Source organism: Garra rufa, chromosome 15 (genome assembly GCF_049309525.1).
Source record: "Garra rufa chromosome 15, GarRuf1.0, whole genome shotgun sequence".
Taxonomy (NCBI): domain Eukaryota; kingdom Metazoa; phylum Chordata; class Actinopteri; order Cypriniformes; family Cyprinidae; genus Garra; species Garra rufa.
This window is the reverse complement of record NC_133375.1, coordinates 9,778,539-9,798,683: the sequence shown is the minus strand read 5'-3', so window position 1 is coordinate 9,798,683 and position 20,145 is coordinate 9,778,539.

The following is a 20,145-nucleotide window of genomic DNA, read 5'->3' as shown; positions in this document are numbered from 1 at the left end:
CCTAACACCTTTTGACTTTCTCAGTTTGTGTAAATCGTCTCAGGTTACGTATGTAACCCTGGTTCCCTGAGGGAACGAGACACTGCGTCCTGAAACGCTGTGGGGAACGCCATTGGCGGGCCGCACTCTGAGTCATGTCCAACGTCCAATGAGAAACGGGAGTGACGTCACAGGCGCGGTGACGTCATCGACCAGGAAGTATAAAAGCACGTGCGTTTGAAGCTGGCGTCAGCTCATAGGCATGAAGCGAGCGCAGCAGGGATGCGGGAATTATGGTCCGAGACGCAGTGTCTCGTTCCCTCAGGGAACCAGGGTTACATACGTAACCTGAGACGTTCCCTTCCGGGAACTCTACACTGCGTCCTGAAACGCTGTGGGGAACGAAGTATCAACGTCCCCATAATTTCCGCACCCTGCCTAGTGTCTGCTAGAACAAGGGGGGAAAAAAGACAGCGTTAGTACATTACAAACCTCAGCCTGGGGATCCTGCCAGGACATGGGTGGTAATACATCTCTGACTGTGGAGCCCACCAGATCAGAGGGAAAGAGACCTCGGCCCTCGAGCCCACGAGGTCATGTCATCCTTCGTCTGGTCTCGCAAGACCGAGAAGGGACAGTGTCTAGCAATACTTACCTGATGAGACACTGTAGTAACTCCGCCTGGTGATCTTGCCAGGACGCGAGTGGTAATCCACCTCTGTCTGTGACCCATCACCAGACAAGAGGGATAATGAGCCTCGGCCCTCAGACACACGAGGAGAGATGTGGTCCTTTGTCTGCGTTGCAGCCAGTACAAGAGGGACACGAGAAGTGCCTGGTGATCTTGCCAGGGCACTGGAATTCATCTCTGTCTGTGATCCACCACCAGACAAGAGGGATAAGAGACCTCGGCCCTCAGGCACACGAGGATAGGGTTCTCGACCGCTGCCTGTCACACGACCAGTGCAGGGGGAGAAATGCTCCTCGGCCCTCGGGCATTCGAGGAGAAGTGGCGATCCATTGTCTGCATTACAGCCAGTACAAGAGGGACGCAAGAAGTGCCTGGTGACCTTGCCAGGGCACTGGAATTCATCTCTGTCTGTGATCAGCCACCAGACACGAGGGATAGAATAGGCCTCGGCCCTCAGGCACACGAGGCTAGGGATCTCAACCGCTGCCTGTCAGCAGACCAGCGCAGGGGGAGAAAAGGATTCCTCGGCCCTTGGGCACGCGAGGAAAGATAGTGGTCCTTTGTCTGCATTACAGCCAGTACAAGAGGGACGCAAGAAGTGCCTGGTGACCTTGCCAGGGCACTGGAATTCATCTCTGTCTGTGATCCATCACCAGACGAGAGGGATAAAGGCCTCGGCCCTCAGGCACACGAGGCTAAGGTTCTCGACCGCTGCCTGTCACATGACCAGTGCAGAGGGAGAAGATGCTCCTCGGCCCTCAGGCACACGAGGAGAAATGGTAGTCCGTTGTCTGCGTATAGCCAGTACAAGAGGGACATAGGGAGTGCCTGGTGATCCTGCCAGGACACTGGAACTCATCTCTGTCTGTGATCGACCACCAGACACGAGGAATACAAGCCTCGGCCCTCGGGCACACGAGGCTGTAGAGGGGAGTCATACGCCTTTGTCTGGGGAATTTGCCAGAACCAAAAAGGGGTAAAAACTCCTTTCCTTACTCAAAGGAAAGCGCCTTTTGACCTCTTGGGCCTAGCCTTAGTGCTAGGGCTGAAGGATGACTGAGCCCGGAGTGGCTCTGAGGTCTAGTTCGTAGAATCTGACGAACGTAAGAGGTGAGGACCAACCCGCCGCACTGCAGATATCCTTGATTGGGACACCTGCCATCAGAGCTTTGGAGGCTGCGACGCCTCGAGTTGAGTGAGCCTTGACTCCCATCGGTGATGGGAGACCAGAGGACTCGTATGCAGTAGAGATGGCATCAACGATCCATTTACTGATAGTAGGCTTAGAAGCCGGGCACCCCCTCTTAGGGGGGCCGTAACAGACAAACAATTGCTCTGATTTACGCCACAGGGCAGCTCTGTGGACATAAGTGTCTAGTGCTCTTACTGGACACATTAAGTTATACTTCCTCTGGTCGTGCTCAACGAATGGAGGAGGATAAAACGCTAACAGCGTTATTGGCTGTGGTGTTACTGAGGGGACCTTGGGTGTGTACCCAGCTCTTGGGTAGAGGAATGCTTTGGCCAACCCTGGGGCAAAGTCAATATAGGAAGGGGCCACTGAAAGGGCCTGCAGGTCCCCAACTCTCTTAAGAGATGTCAGCGCCAACAGCAGTGCTGTTTTTAGGGTAAGCATCCGATCGGAGGCCTCCTCCAGAGGCTCGAAGGGAGGTTTACACAGCGCTTCCAATACCACAGCCAGGTCCCATGTAGGGACTCTCGGTTTTGCACGAGGCCTCAGCCTGAGTGCACCGCGGAGGAAACGTGAGACCAGGGGGTTTCTGCCCACTGAAAGGCCGCCCTGAGGGGCGTGGTAAGCCGATATAGCCGCCACGTACACCTTCAGGGTGGAGTGAGCTAACCCAGCGGACAAACGAGTTTGCAGGAACTCCAGCACTGTACCAATTGGGCAGTGAACTGGGTTTGAGTGGCGTTCGTGACACCAGGACGCAAACAGGTTCCACTTTAGGCCATAAAGTTTCCTCGTAGAGGGAGCTCTGGATTGAAGGATGGTCTCAGCAACCTCGGTTGAGAGACCAGCTTCTATGAGCTGTGCCCCCTCAGGGGCCACACCCATAACTTCCATTTCTCTGGGTGGGGGTGGCGTATTGCGCCCCCAGCCTGAGAAAGAAGGTCGCTCCTGACGGGAATCTCCCACGGAGAGCCGTCGAGGAGGGCGATTATATCCGAGAACCATACTCGGGCCGGCCAGTACGGGGCTACTAGCAGCAGCCGTACTCCGTACCGGCGCACTCTTTCCAGAACTCCCGGGAGCAGAGCGATCGGGGGAAAAGCATACAGATGAAGCCTCGGCCACGTCTGTACCATGGCATCCAGTCCGAGAGGAGCTGGAGGAACTAGAGAGTACCAAAGGGGACATTGCGATGTCTCCTGAGTCGCAAAGAGGTCCACTTGGGCTTGACCAAAGACTCTCCATATCTGCTTCACCACCTGAGGGTGAAGCATCCATTCCCCGGGCCTCAGCCCCTGCCTCGACAGGACGTCTGCTCCCACATTGAGACGTCCAGGAATGTGAACTGCTCTCAATGAGAGAAGCTTCCCTTGTGACCACAGGGTGATCTGGTACGCCAGCTTGTATAAGGGGCGTGAACGCAGACCTCCCTGGTGGTTTATATAGTAGACCACCGCCGTGTTGTCCGTGCGGACCAGCACGTGACGGTTTCTCAGGTCTGGAAGGAAATGCTTCAGAGCCAGGAACACTGCCAACATCTCTAGGCAATTTATGTGCCAGGAGTGATGCTGGTCGTTCCATAGGCCTTGGGCGGAGCGGCCACTCATGACCGCTCCCCACCCGGTGAGGGATGCATCTGTCGCTAGCGTGACGCGGCGGCAAGGAGCTCCCAGCACTGGACCTTGTAGTAGGAACCAGGGCTTCTTCCACATGACTAAGGCACGTAGGCAGCGCCGCGTGGCCTTGATCTTGCGGAATGGGTTCCCCCTCGGGGAAAACCCTTTGGTTTTGAGCCACCACTGCAGTGGTCTCATGTACAGCAGTCCAAGAGGTATCACGTTGGATGCAGCTGCCATAAGACCTAACAGTACTTGGAACTGTTTGACAGTGAGTAGCAGGCCTAGCTTGACCGCATTTACTGCAGTAAGGATCGACTCTATCCGAGCAGGTGACAATCGTGCCTGCATCGTGGTCGAATCCCAGATTACACCTAGATAAGTGGTTCTCTGTAATGGAGATAGCACACTTTTCTTGGCGTTGAGTCTCAACCCCAGCTTTTTCATGTGAGCAAGAACAACATCTCGATGTTGAGCCGCTAACTGTTCTGAACTGGTTAGAATGAGCCAGTCGTCTATGTAGTTGAGTATGCGGATGCCCTGGAGTCGCAATGGAGCCAGAGCAGCATCCACACACTTCGTAAAAGTTCGGGGAGAGAGCGCTAGGCCGAACGGAAGAACTCTGTATTGGTAAGCTTTGCCCCTGAAAGCGAACCTGAGAAACTTCCGGTGTTGAGGAAGGATGGAGACGTGAAAGTATGCGTCTTTCAGATCTATCGTGACAAACCAGTCCTCGGACCTGATTTGGGACACGACCTGTCTGACAGTCAACATTTTGAACTTCAGTTTTCTTACTGAGAGGTTTAGCTGTCTGAGATCTAAAATGGGCCGCAGGCCCCCATCCTTCTTGGGAACAATGAAGTACCGGCTGTAGAACCCGGCTTCTCTGCATTGAGGAGGGACCACCTCGATGGCCTCCTTCCTCAGGAGAGTATTCACTTCCTGTTCCAATACCAGAGCCTGCTCGGGGCCTACCAGAGTAGGAAATACCCCGCTGAAAGGTGGCGGCCTGGCGCCGAATTGAATGGAATAACCTTTCTCTACAGTACGCAGGACCCACATAGAAATATTTGGCAGTAGTTTCCACGCTGCCAGAAATTCTACTAAGGGAACCAGCCTCTCGAGACTGGTCTCTGGATTTATTAGAGGAGCTAACTTGGTGACCTGTAGCAGCGAACTGGCAGGATGCACCTGAAGTGAGCGCTCTAGAGACCCCCGTGGGGGTGGCGAACTCTCTGGTTCCGCTACGTTTCCGGGCGGAAGGACCAGAGAATGATGTTCGCGGGAGACTGCCGCGCCCTGTAACACCGGCAGGGTTAGCTGACGAATCTCCTGAGGGCCCCGAAGAGAGGTGGTCACCGTACTCCTCAGAGGCGGTGAGGCACCTGAATCTTCGAGAGGGGCTGCCCTCATTGGCCCTGGGCCACGACCATCAGGGCCGTTTAGCCGAGGCCCTCTTAGACTGTAGGACGACCCTCAGGTCGGGCCTAGTCTTTGAGGACCCCGGCTTGGAGCGTTGCTGAGCCCGCCCTCTAGGCCGCGCCGGAGGGGCACGGGTAGCAACGCTCCTTTTCTGGGTCTCCCTGTGTGAGGAGCTGGAGTGCGGCTGGGGCTGCTCCCGTCCAGCAGCCCCAGAGGAGAAAGTGCGGCGAGGGAGGTAGCGCTGGAACGCCGCTGCCTGCCTACGGGCCTCCTGGTGCCTGTTGACAACTGTGTCAACAGAGTCACCAAAGAGGCCAGCGGGGTGCAGGGGGGCGTCCAGGAGCGTGACCCTGTCCTTCTCTTTCATGTCGGACAGGGTCAGCCAGAGATGCCTCTCCGCGGCCACCAAGGCTGCCATAGACCGCCCAACAGCGCGAGCGGTCTCCTTGGTGGCCCGAAGCGCCAGATCAGCGGTCCTACGCATCTCTGACACGCTCACCTCCTCGCCATCACTAAGCTCCTTCAGCAGGTCGGCTTGGTACGCCTGGAGCACAGACATGGTGTGTAAACATGCACCAGCCTGACCTGCTGCCGCATAAGCCTTGCCCATCAAGCCTGATGTTACTTTTAATGGCTTGGTGGGCAAGGACGGAGCCTTCAGGGACGATGCCAGGCCGGGAGACAGATAGCTCGCTAGTGTCTGCTCGACCTGAGGCATCGCCCTGTAGCCGTATTCCTCCATCCCCCCCACATTACCGTAGTAATCTGAGGCGGGGGAGTAGAGACGGGAGGAATACGGTCTGTCCCACGACCTCGCGATCTCTTTATGGAGGTCGGGGAAAAAGGGAAGGCTCCGTTTGGGAGGTGCTGATTTAGCCCGCAGGAAGCGCTCATCTAGCCTGCTCGCCTGGGGCTCTGGATCTGGAGCGGGTGACCAGCTGATATTGAGTTTGGCCACTGCGCTCGTCAGCACCTCCACCAGCTCCTCATACTGGGGTGATCGGGGGGGCGGTTGTGGGAGATCGACGCTCTCTATGTCAACCTCCTCGGAGGAAGACAGGAGAAGCGCCGACTCCTCCTCTCGGAGGGAAGGAACCGCAGTGCGGGCTTCCTCATCCAAGAGGAGGTCATACGATCCGCTGGGTGAGGAGAGAGATAGGGGATCACCCGTCTCAACTCCCTCCAGCAGATCTAGCTGCGAACCCCACGAGTGCAGCTGCCGCTCCGCCTCGACGGAAGCGGGGCCAGACCCGCGGGGAACGCTAATGAAAGCCCCCTCCTCAAAGAGGGCTTTCCGGGAACGGAGCAACCGCAGCGGCATCCGCTCGCACTGCGGGCAGCCAGCCCCCTCAAGGGCTGACCTAGCGTGCTCCGCTCCCAAGCAGACCACACATAGATCGTGTGTATCCCCACCAACAATGAAGCGTTGGCAGGGAGGGACACACCGTCTATGTGGCTGCTGAACCGCCATCGATCTCTCGTTCTGAAAAGAACGTTCGTTCTTAAAAGAACGTTTTCCCCCTGGCATTTCTGCTCAAATAAAAGTAGTGCAATTGGCACTGAAAAACAGCAGAATGCGGATCAGACAGACAATAACACAGAGCGCTCTCGCTGAATGACAAAAGCTGACGCCAGCTTCAAACGCACGTGCTTTTATACTTCCTGGTCGATGACGTCACCGCGCCTGTGACGTCACTCCCGTTTCTCATTGGACGTTGGACATGACTCAGAGTGCGGCCCGCCAATGGCGTTCCCCACAGCGTTTCAGGACGCAGTGTAGAGTTCCCGGAAGGGAACCATGTAGGGTTCAGAGCATAATTTTTTATGCATATTAATTTCACACTTGACTAGTACAAATATGTTACTTTGTTTCATAATTACATTGTATACATTTTTTGTTATTTACCTCAAAAGAATGGAAGTAAAATGTGACAACATGCCCTGTAGGTGTGTGTCAGTCGTCAAGTACATTGTAACATCTGAGGGGCACGTTGTAACATGACCACATGACAGCTTAAAATGTCATCTGAACTTTTTCAGAAAACAATGACATTTTTCAAGATTTAAAAATAATCAAATTTTTGAGTTTGACAATGAACACATTGCAAACATGCTTGGGATGATACACTCCCTTCCTTTCACACACAGCTCTCACAGAACGAGACACATAAACGAGCCAAAATGCTTTACATTTTTTTGAAAAAAATATTTCTGAACATTGAAACATTGAGTCTTTTTTCACCTGTTTCTTGAGGTTTTCTCATTAAAACTCATAAACTCAGTAAATTGTGTAAATTACATTGCTAATGTCACAGAATAGCAAAGTTTAATAATAACGGGGCCCACTGTAATGCAGTGTGCACATATGGATTTCTATAATATAACTTTTAGCTTTCCATTTAAAAGCATGGTCAACTAAATTGGCAAAATACTTTTCATCAGAGGCTTTCCCTGCCTTCCTCCACCTTTTTCACTCTAAAAAGTAATTTAAAGGACCTGTTACAACACACATAATTTCATGTGTCATGTGTTAGATCAATTTAAATGTGATCTAACTCATGACTTTGTTGTCTTGGCTGTTTGTGTGACACTGGGGACTTTTCCAAACTTGTTTAGCTTACCTATTAACTAGCTAGATCTGGTTTCACCACATGCTTGTCCACAAAATAGTGATGTGGTTACATTTATATATCCATGAAAGTCACAAATACAAGAAATAAAGTTTAAATGACAATAATTCATTGCCACACACACCAAAAGAAACAATGTACCAGGACTATTATAAGACAACAAATCTGCACAATGAGTGATGAAAATGGACCAGAATCAATGTGTGATCACAATGAGTAATGGCCATTTTTTTTCCAGATTGAATGTGGCACATGTGTTTGAATGTGAATGTGTTTGTCTATCAATATAAAAGTAATTAATCATTACCAGATAAATGGCCATACCAATCCATAATCCAACAATGATCCTATAAAGATTTAGAATGATGTTCCTAAAAAATGAACTATTTCTGTTTCAATTTAACTAGAAACAAATGCCATAATTAAAATGTCTTACTCTCATTGGTTACAGTAGTTCTCCAAACTGGTTTGTGTTTTTGTGATATGTGTGTAACTACTGTTGATGGTTTAATGAATTTAATAGGGAATTTTCTTGCAGCCTTGAATGCAGTTTTAGTTTTAAATTTTAAGGTCTGTTTAAAGTCATATTAAAATATATATTTTTCTTAAATAAGCCTTTATTCCCTTTTTATTTTGCATAATGCATCCATTTTACTTCTTCACATGTTGTGTGCAGTTTGTCAAAGACAGTTGAATATATAAAGCAATGCCTAATGAAGTTAGATTTATTTTATATATACAGTACAGATGTATTTTAAATATACCTGTGCTAAACTTATTCCTAAACTATTACTCAATTACAAGCAAGTGAAATGTAACAATTTATTAGCCAGAAAAATATATTAGCCAGTGGCTAATGACAGACATTTTTTATTACAAAATGCACATTTAGTTTTATTAGTCACATTTGCAAATGATTTACTCATGTCATGTAGAGGGTTTCATTGCACTTTTTGAATAGTTACAAATCTGTACTATTTATAGATATAACTGATATATTGTGTAGCCCACACTATTAGATACAATTATATTTCATTTTTCATTAAGGCTCTTTAAAAGAAAGCAGTCTTTAAAAAAGGTTCCCTGAGAAGGGAACGAGACACTGCATCCTCTAGAGGGCGCTTTGAGGAACATAATCTTGTGACCCGTGTCTGAAGCTTATATATAAAAACTACAAGTATTGGCCAGCGACAGCCTATGACGTCGACTCGTCGCTGCCGGTGCATCATTGCTGGTGCAACCATACAGTATAAATGGGTGCCGGACAAATACATCATCCGCTTCTTTGTCTGAAGCTAATGATGAAGCATGGCGTCAAATCCTAGGGGACGCTTCTCAGGGAACCATGGTTACATACGTAACCTGAGGCTTTCCCTTCAGAGGGAACATCGCACTGCGTCCTCTAGAGGTCGCTTTGGGGAATGGGTATACCCACGCTGCCATGCTGAGGGGAGTGCAGGCTAAATGTAGGGGCGAGCATTAAGTACCAGCTCTCCTCACCATTCAAGGTTAGGGAGCTGCCCCAGTGACATCTTAGTGGCTGTCAGTGGCAGGGCTCAGGATAGAATCAGAAAGAAATTCCTTATAGGACGTACCCACATTAGTAGTGTGGATACTCAGCCATTCAAGAAGGAGACTCTGAGAGCAAAGAACAAATCCCCTCTTGAGGGAGGTTCTAAGTCTTCAGGGAGCAGGCCCATGCTCAAGGTGACCCTCTGGAGAGAGGAGCACGTAATGGTCTGGTAGATCACCGCCAGGGTGGAACGCCCTGGAGCAACGAGATCTAACCTCGGAAGAATGCTCGACAGGGGAGAAACATCACAGGGGCAGAAAGAGGCCTGATGGCCTAGGTTGCTTGTCATATGGAGCTCCAGAAGACCAAGAGGTCTGTACAACTTCCTATGTAGCGGAAGACATTGGGTGGCAGCAAGCGGCCAACTAATCCGATGAGACCATTAGAGCTCAGACAAATACTAGCAGCTGCAGGGTAGATACTTAACTCTCACATAGAGAGGAAGTCTATCCATTCTGCCCGAGGGCAGTGAACTCAGCAACCCTGCTTTGACAGGGGAAGCGCACCAATGGGGCAGAGCACCAGAGGGTCATCCAATATTAGATGACAATATAAGGGAAGAGAGAGAAAGGCCTGAAGGCCTCGGCTGTTGTCTTATGAGCTCAACGAGACCAAAGAGGTCAGAGCAAGTCCCACACAGGCTAGCCTGACAGAGGTGAGACACATCGGGTAGCAGCATGCAGCCAACTAATCCGATGAGGCTGGGAGCTCAGACGATTGTTATCAGCCGATGGGTAGATAACTAGTTTCTCACGTAGAGAGAAAGGTTATCCAACCCCGCACAAGGGTGGCGTGCTTAATGACCCCACCTCGGTGAGGGAAGCACTACCGCTACCACTACTAACAGGCTCATCTGATGTCAGAGACATAACAAGGGCTGAAGAAGGTCAGAGACCTGGGCTTCTGAAGGTAGGAGGTTCGAAGCCTAGATACCCAGAAGGGTAGGGCGACCTCTGTATATACCAAAGAAATGGCAGAAAGCCCATCAGGCGGCAGTAAGTGGCCAGTAAGTGCGAAGGGATCCTGAAGGAACGATTAGCAGCCAAAGGGTAGGAGTCTAGCGCTCCGTGGAGGTGAGAACCTACCCAAACAGCCTTAGGACAGTGTGCTACAACAATCCTGTCTCGGGGAGGGGAGCACTGCAAAGTCCTGAGATGAGCATAGAGTGCGCCAGAGCCTGCAGTTTTTTTTTACTGTAAGCTGTAATGAGGGACCTGGAGGCAAAAGCATAGCACAGCCATAACCATAGACATTATACCAGAGAGGAGGGGTACTTGCTAAGGACCCACCGTGAAGCCAAGTGGCTCTCTAGGGGTGTCCAGGAACCTCCTGCGAAGGTATATGTTCCAAGAGCTTACCTGGAAAGAGGACCATAGCCTAAAAGTAGTGCTGTAGTGGGGACCTGAAGGCCAAAAGTGGCCACGACATCCAGGTAGATAAGTGGAGGACAGATCCAAATAGACGAGTAGGCCACAGTCGTAGTTGAAAGACCAGAGCAGGGTGCTCAAAGAGGTACTTACCAAGGAGTAAGAAAAACACCACAAACAGGTCCCAGAAACACAGCAAAACAGATTGGATAGAAGGAAACAGGATTGAACCCACCCATTCCATTGCACACGAATCCAGTAGGCCAGGAAAACCTTCCTGTGGTCCTGCCCAGACCATCATAGTTGTTTATCTACTTAAAATCCAAGCAGGAGAGATAGCACTATCTAGGCAGGGGCTAGGGAGACCACTGCTTAAAACCCTAAATAGGAGAGCAATCACCAAACTAGCAGAAAGGTATCCTCAGATAACCAATGTGCCTGGGAGGCTACCAGATCAGTTAAAACCCCCCCCGAAAACCCTCCTAGAAGCAACCAAACCAATAGAGTGGGCAGTCTACTTACAACCCTAGCAGGGGAGACAGCACCATCTGGGCAAGGACTTTAGAAGACCGCTCAAAAACCCTAGGAAGGGGAGTAGTCAGAGAGCTAACACGCAGACATCCTCAGATATCTGTGTGTATAAGAAGAGCTACCTTAGGTGGAACTGACCGAAAGCACCCACAGCACAAAGAGAAGGAGGAAGGGGAAATTAACAAACAGTTAGCATCAGATAGCTGCAGTTAATATGTCAGTTCTGCCATAAACATGGCTGAACTAAGGGAAATCCCCTTTTTGGCGGTTAATTAACTCCACAATCGCGACACGGGAGCTAAACACACTCCACCCAAGCGCCAAATTCCGCCGGGAATCAAGCAAGCATGCGAATGCGTCGTTAAGGCTGCAAGAGGCGAACACACTCATGCAAAATCGGGACAGACAAAACTTCCTCCTTTACAACGCATCGCGATGAGCACATCAGTTCCCTCGAGAGGTGGACACGCTGCTATCCACCAGCTTGTGAAAGCAGGTATGAAAGTGTGCCTCTCGTAACAAACAAGCAATGACTGCAATGACTGCATTCTACTCCCTCAAGAGCTGATATTGCTTACTGCTCACCATACACACACAGCTAGTGAAACGTATGAAAGATGCGGGTATCAGAGCGAAATTTCGCGCAACAAACTCCTTCGGGAGCTAAAAGCGCTTGCCCTTTACCACACACGTCACACACAAGCCATAATTCTAAGCCTCTGGTTAAAGGGATAGTTCACCCAAAAATGAAAATTTGATGTTTATCTGCTTACCCCCAGTGCATCCAAGATGTAGGTTACTTTGTTTCCTCAGAAAAACACAAACGAAGATTTTTAACGAAAACCGGTGCAGCCTGCCAGCCTTATCATGGATGTGGATGGGCACCAGACCTTTAAAAGTAAACAAAAACATGCACAGACAAATCCAAATTACACCCCGCGGCTCGTGATAATTCACTGATGTCCTAAGACACGAAACGATCGGTTTTTGTGAGAAACTGAACAGTATTTATATCATTTTTTACCTTTGATACACAGCTACGTCCATTTGTCATGTGCATCAGTCACGTCACATTAGCACGCGCTCTGGCGTAGAATACGCAAACGTCATAAGGGGAAATCGGTGAAAAGTCCCGGATGAGTTTGTGCAAACTAACGTAATCTTTTAGCTTTAAATCGGTTTGAACAATCAAGATACGCGCAAATAATTACCATTTTGAATAGCCGCTATACACATAATCTCTGTGCACTGTGTAAACAATGAGTGTCGTATACATGCGACAGATTGCTTCCGGCGTTTGCGTATTCTACGCCAGAGCGCGTGCTCATTTGACGTAACTGATGCCAAACTCGTGCACATTACAGATGGACGTGGCTGTGTATCAAAGGTAAAAAATGATATAAATACTGTTCAGTTTCTCACAAAAACCGATCGTTTCTTGTCTTAGGACATCAATGTATCGTCACGAGCCGCGGGGTGTAATTTGGATTTGTCTGTGCATGTTTTTGTTTACTTTTAAAGGTCTGGTGCCCATCCAGATCAATGATAAGGCTGGCAGACTGCACCGGTTTTCGTTAAAAATCTTCGTTTGTGTTTTTATGAGGAAACAAAGTCACCTACATCTTGGATGCATTGGGGGTAAGCAGATAAACATCAAATTTTCATTTTTGGGTGAACTATCCCTTTAAAGAACATGCACTCAGATGTTGGCTGTATCCGAAATCACCCCATATACCCTCAAATAGGGCACTATATAGGGCAAATAGGGCACTATTTGAGGGGACAGCCATTTTAAGTGGTGTTTGAAACCAAAGTGGACATTCTCCAGTGCACTCATTCAATCCCACAATGCACCGCAAAAACGAGTGTACAACCGATGTACACTCAACGTCTAGGGATAACCCATAATGCACTGTAATGGTGCGTTCACACCGGACGCGACTTGCACGGAAAAAACGCGCTATTCGCGCGTAGTTGAACGCTTGAACATTTGAGTTTACTCGCGCCATTCGCGCGGTAAAATTCGCGTCATTCGCGCGTGACATTTTCTTCACAACAGACGCGAATTCGCGTCAAGGGAGGGGCTTCTGCCACTCGTCAGCGGGAAAGTAGTTGTAAAATAGGTGAATGAGCTCAATTTGCCAGCTTTAGCTTGCTTGTAGTCTCAATATGTATGTATATGTAGGTTAAATTGAGTAAAGAGCGTTTTTTAAAACTAACCAGATTGTCCGACCTCTTCACTCACTTTATTCCTAGCAAGATCTCTTTTATTTCTGTTTCTACAAAAGTCCAAAGATGTATCGTACAGCTCCGAGGAACCACAGACAGCAACGGTGATTTTGTCCGCCATTGTTGTTTCGGATTTCTGCCTCCGTCACTACTAGAGCAAGCTCCTGATTGGTTACCGCGGCGCGGAATTCCGCCGAAGTTCAGATTTTTGAACTCGCGCGTTTCGCGCGATTCGCGCGAATGGTGCGGCAGTCGCTTGAAACGCTCAATGCGCGCCGCGCCATTCGCGCTATTCGCGCGTTTCGCGCCGCCTCATTCGCGCGTTTCGCGCCACAGGATGGCTATTCGCGTCTTTGCATTGACTTAACATGTAAATCACTCGCGCTTGCCGCTTCATTCGCGTCCGGTGTGAACGCACCTTCAGAGTTGCACGCCAATTAAATTCCTGTGTCTCACCAGAAGATGGTGCCCGCAGCTGAATTATCCATCCATTCATTTTACAACGCACTCGTCCACAGCGTAATACAGCGTACAACACAGGTAGAAGTTCATGTAAATTGATTATTAAATTATTTAACTAGGGTTTATACATAATTTCCATGACAGAGTTCAAGATAAATCCTATAATATTATAACTGAAACTGCCCGTTTCAAATGATTATTACACACCAAGCAAAAGCGGCAGTCCTTCCGGTGCACATAGTGTTCGAATTCACTCACTCGTTTTCATTCACTCCTTCAAGTGAACTGTATGAGTAGACTAATGTAGGAAATAGTGAATAGGGTATAGGGGGCGATTTCGGATACAGCCAAAAAGTCAATGAAGACGAAGAAGAGGATGATGTGTTTGTCCGGCGCCCATTTATACTATACCGTTGCACGGGCAATGACGTAACGGCGGCGACGAGTCGTGCCAGCTGGGAGGTCATTGGCTGTCGCCGGCCAATACTTGTACTTGTTTTTATATATATAAGCTTCAGACACAGGTCACCTCTAGAGGATGCAGTGTTAATTTGCCCTCAAAGCCATTTTATTTGACAAAAACTTTTCATGTGACTAATGCTACAAACTGGTAACATGTACATCTTTCCCTCCTTACATTATTTTGAAATAAAATTTTTGTTTAATTTTTAAAATGTACACTTTTAATGAGTTACTTGACTGTTTACAACCAGACAAAAAGTGCTTCTGTTTTTAATATTTAGATGTAACTGAATAATGTTCAGATTCCAATTTCCCTAGAGATTTGATATGTAACAAGATTTCTCTCTTACTATTGGATGGTTTTGGAAAGTGGTTCAGGAAAGATATGTCATAACTAGTCAATGGCTGTGGTTTTGTTTGTGAAATGCCAAACTTCTGAAACTAAACAACATAGGTGAGTTTATTGTCAGCATTCTGTGGAATAAGTGTGTTTACATTCTGATGAGTGAGCCAAACCAGATCACAGATGGGAGTATCATATATATAATCTATATATAAATTAAGCTTTAAAAAAAGTAAATGAATGAATGAGTGAGTGAATGAATAGCAAAATAAAGTATATCTTCGCAAACACAACAGTAACTTTCACATGATTAATACAGTTTCTTATAACCATGTGACTATTTTATAAGGAAATACAGATAGACTATCATTGATATTTTTGTGTAACCTACATTAGATTCAAATATACATCTTTTATAAAGGCCCTTTGAAAGAAAGCAGTCTTCATTAAAGACAACTTCAATCAGCCTAGAAATTGTTGACATGTAAATCATTCACTCCTCTTATTGGTAGATCTGTGGCAGAGGAAACTTCTCCAAACTGGTCTGTGATTAAATTTAAATTAAACAGATTAAAGCTACCTTATTTATACATCAAATATTTTCTTTACTATTTAAACTTTACATTTTTGATGAGTAACTTGGCTGTTTACAATCAGGCAAAAACTGCTTCTGTTATTAAAATGACAATATTTAGATGTCAATTTCCCTAGAGAGTATATAACAGGATGTCTCGTACTGTTGAATGATTTTGGAAGTAGTTTAGGAAAGATATGTAATAACTAGTCAATGGCTGTGGTTTTGTTTTGGAAAATACCAAACCTCTGAAACTAAACAATATAGGTGAGTTTATTGTCAGCCTTCTGTGGTAAATGTCAGAGTGTTTACTTTCAGATGAGTGAGCCAAAAAAGATACACAAGAGCACAGATAGAGTAGCAGATACTGTATATAACCTACATAAATGTTAAGCCTTAAAATAAATAAATAAATAAATAAAGATCAAATAAAATTAAACATTTCCCATATAAATCTTAAATCTTAAAAGATTTATTAATGAATGAATAAATAGCAGGAGAAGGTATATCTTTGTAAATATGACATGTCATTTTCTCATAATTAATAACCATGTGACTACTTTATAAGAAAATCTCCACTGTTTATAGATAGGGTTTCATTGATATTTTTGTGTAACTTACACTATATACAATTATACTTTATCTTTAATGAAGGCCCTTTAAAAGAAAGCAGTCTTTAAAAAAGACATCTTCAATCATCCTAGAAACTGGTGACATGTATTTTTCCCCCTCCTCTCATTGGTAGATCAGTGGCAGAGGAAAAATCCCCAAACTGGTTTGTGGCTAAAGTTTCATGTGACTAAAGCTACCAATGAAACTGAAACTGAAAGATTAATATTAATTTTGTTAGTTTGCCCTCAAAGCCATTTTATTTTACAGAGCCATGGTTTCTTAGTACTTTTAATAATTCAACATAAATATTAACATCCCTACAAGGAAAATGTGAAATGTATCTGCTTACAAATATTTAATATATTTCATAAAGTTCATATTTGATTATCATCTCAATTGATCCGATTAAATTCACCTTAATATGTAAAATATTTTCTTTACTATTTAAACTTCACATTTGTGATGTGTAACCTGACTGTTTACAATCAGGGAAAAAGGGGCTTCTGTTTTTAATATGACAATGTTTAGAATTGAATGATGTTTACATTTCAATTTCCCCAGAGACTGAATATGTAACACGATGTCTCTCTTGCAATTGGATGGTTTTGGAAAGTGGTTCAAGAAAGACGTGCCACAACAAGTCAATGGTTGTGGTTTTGTTTGGAAAATGCCAAACCTCTGAAACTAAACAATATAGGTGAGTTTATTGTCAGCATTCTGTGGTAAATGTCAGTGTGTTTGCTTTCAGATGAGTGAGCCAAAAAAGATACACAAGAGCACAGATAGAGTATCACATATATGTAAAAAATTAAATAAAGAATAAAAAAGATCAAATAAAGCTAAAATTCCCCATATAAATATTAAGTCTGATTAAAAATATTTATTTATTTATGAATGTATGAATAGCAGAAGAAGGTATCTCTTTGTAAATATGTCATTTTCACATGATTAATACAGTTTCTTATAACCATGTAACTACTTTATAAGGAAATCTGCACTGTTTATAGATAGGGTTTCATTAATATTTTTGTGTAACTTACAATAGATACAATTATACTTTATCTTTAATGAAGGCCCTTCAAAAGAAATCAGTCTTTAAAAAAGACATCTTCAAACAACCTAGAAACTGGTGACATGTATTTTTTCCCTCTTCTCATTGGTAGATCAGTGGCAAAGAAAAAATCCCCAAACTGGCTGAAGTTTCGTGTGATTAAAACTTCTGGTTTTATTATGACAACGTTTGAATTGAGTGATGTTTACATTTCAATTCCCCTAGAGACTGCAGTGTCTCTCTTGCAATTGGATGGTTTTGGAAAATGGTTCAGTAAAGACATGCCACAACTAGACAACGGCTGTGGTTTTGTTTGTGAAATGCCAAGCCTCTGAAACTGAACTATATGATGAGTTTATTGTCAGCATTCTGTGGTAATGTTAGATTGTTTACTTTCTGATGAGTGAGCCAAATCAGATACACAAGACTCAAGATGGCCTATATAGCCAATATGTAAGTTCAGAATAGAAGTATCACAAACCTAAATACTTGGTGCAGGTTTGGCTGTGTTTATGACAGTCATGGAGTTCTGGGGACTTTCCAAAACTGGTTTGACATGATTGTAGAGATATTGAACATATTTGCCATATTTGCCAATCTGATCAAAAATCCCCTAAAATCCCTAATACTGTAATGATAATTTTAGTGTTTTAATGATCAGTTAAAACTAAACGCTATAGAACTGTTTTTCTGAGATTCTACAATGTTACAATACAAATCTTTCACATCTTTCACAAAAATTTAAATCAGATACCATTTATTTATAAAAACAATTGCTTTGACACAAACTAATAGACTGTCATCTTCTATTGATTCATTTTCCTAACTACATGTCCTCTAAAAGGTTACAGAAAGACCTATTCCAAACTTTCAGGCTAAAGGCAGGAAATTCTCCGAGTTTACACTGCCATCTTGTGGTTGTCAATATTTCAGAAACTCAAGATTGCTTCCTTTTTCAGGTCCCTTTTCAGAAACATGTGGACTTGCCAGGTTATCTTTCATGGGTTACAGAATTGTGGAAAGTGGCAGCATACAAAAAGTGTCAGACTACTTGGTTTATAGGTTTATAGAAGAAAGTGTGGAAAATACTTGTCATTTATTGAAGGTAGAGGACAATGAGCTGGTGGTGAGATGCAAAATAGGTGTGTCATTAATGTATTTGGTGACAAACTTTTCACATTCTAAATTTATGTATTTATTTATTGCAAGATAACCCTTAATGTATTTATTTGTGCAAAATAACATTAAGTTTTTTTGTGTGGATTCTAGCAGTCAACATGTATTTATGACTTGGGTTGCTTTTGAAAAGTGTGAATAAATAAATAAACAAACGTATTTGTATTATATAATAAATATAATAAATAAAGAAATGTATTTCTTGCATCTGTTGCATTATGAATTGTGTTATATATTGCTTGTCATTGTAAATGCTAATAAAAGTGTCTTAAAATTATCACACAACACTTTGATGTGTTACACTTATGGTTATTTATATTCTTCTAGTAATTAAGTATCTATATGAGCTGTTTAAGGCATAAAATCTAATTAAAATAAAACAAAAAATAAGTCCATAAAATAATCCCATGACGGAACCCCTAAAGGGTTCTATATAGAACCTTTTTTCCCAGCTACAAAGAACCCTAAATGGTTCTTTTGACTGAACCCTTGAAAAGGGTTCTATATGGAACCTTTTGGGGGTTCCAAATATGTAGCACGTGATAGAACCCTTTAAAGGGGTCCTATTATGCTTTTTCACTTTTTGAATTTTCAGCCAGTGTGTGCTGTGTATGTTTGGGCATAAAAAAACATCTACAAAATTACAAATTTCAAAGTCCAATCCAAAGGGAGATATTTAGTAAAAAAAAAAAAAAAATTTTTTCAAGAACTACAACGAACGGCTCCTTTGGACTACAGTGTTACAGAGGTCTCTCGTACTGCGTAAGATATCTTACGCTAGGGGAAAATCCTTTTCCGCGAGATATTGAAGCCAAAAATTATCCTTAATTTTGTAATAATGCAAAACGCGTTGCAGCAGCATACAGACATAGGCGAAACAGCTCGCACGCCTATTGGCTGTTCTGCGGCAACTGCAGCAGCCTATTGAGCGAGGCCTAGCGTGACGTCAGACCCAATGAGTCATGTCCCGCCAAAACGGGCGTGGTCTAGGCCTGTAAATACCGCTCACAGGCAGCTATTATCTGATTTTTCATCCTTCAAGCGAAGCACATGTATCGCTGGAGCTGCAAGAAGCCGCGGCGTTTGATCGAGAGCACCTTCAGCGGGATGAGTCACTGAAGTCGCTGCCCGCGCCGCCTTCCTTGCCTTCCTGCTGCGCTTTCCAGCGCTTATATCCTTTACTCTCTGTAATCTGTGTGTGTGTATGTCGCCGCTGCGACACACTTTCTAAAAGAGCAAAGGTGTCTTTTTAAAGATGCCTTCCTGTGAGGAACACGCAGCTCTCGTGCTCGCCGACGGCGACTGCCCTCACTGCGAGCCGATGCCTATGGTGACTCTGAGGACTCGCCTGGCCTTCTTCACCGAGGCTGCTCACCCGCCCGCCGCGGCTTTGCGCCGTAAAAAGCGCCGTGCCCAGCGGGCTCCGGAACCTTCCCCCAGCCGCCAAAGCTCGCCGGTTCGCCCGCCTGCTTCACCAGCCTCGTCAGCCTCCATTCCGGACGTAAAGCGGCCGCTGTCTGCCACCGCTTCCATCGATGCAGCTGACGAGGGAGCCGTAATGCAGGAAGAGGATTCCTGCTCTATCCTGGCGTCAGGCAGTGAGGACTGGGTGAGCACTGTGGACCTCGCGCCCCCTGCCCACACTCTGTCAGGCAAGAGAGCTTGAGGCAATTGAGGCACTGGAACACCCCATACTCAGCGAGAGTGCTTTCATCCACTTCTTTGGCGTTCTCTACAGTCGACAACGCAGAGAACGTCTCGGGTTACTTGACTGTAACCCAGTTCCCTTAAAAAGCGGGAACGAGATGCTGCGTATCAATACGCTAATGAGAACATTCTTTGTTCGACCGGTTGTGAAGCACGTGTGTCAAACACGCCAAGAATTTGGCCTAAATAACCTCGGTAGGTGACGTAACTGATTGCACGCACATGAGGGTTATAAATAGATGTGAAACAAACACACCTTCAGGTTATGCCTTTGTCTGAAAGGACGTCCAGGCACGCCTGCAGTGCGGCATTGAGGCGCAGCATCTCGTTCCCGCTTTTTAAGGGAACTGGGTTACAGTCAAGTAACCCGAGACGTTCCCTACCAAAAGCTACACTCGATGCTGCGTATCAATACGCTAATGGGAACGAGAATACCAACGCCGCCGCACTGGAAGTGTCTGGGCCCCTCAAGGTTGTGTAGTGTGTGCGCACAAACATTGAAGAGGTCTCAGACATGACTGTGGGATG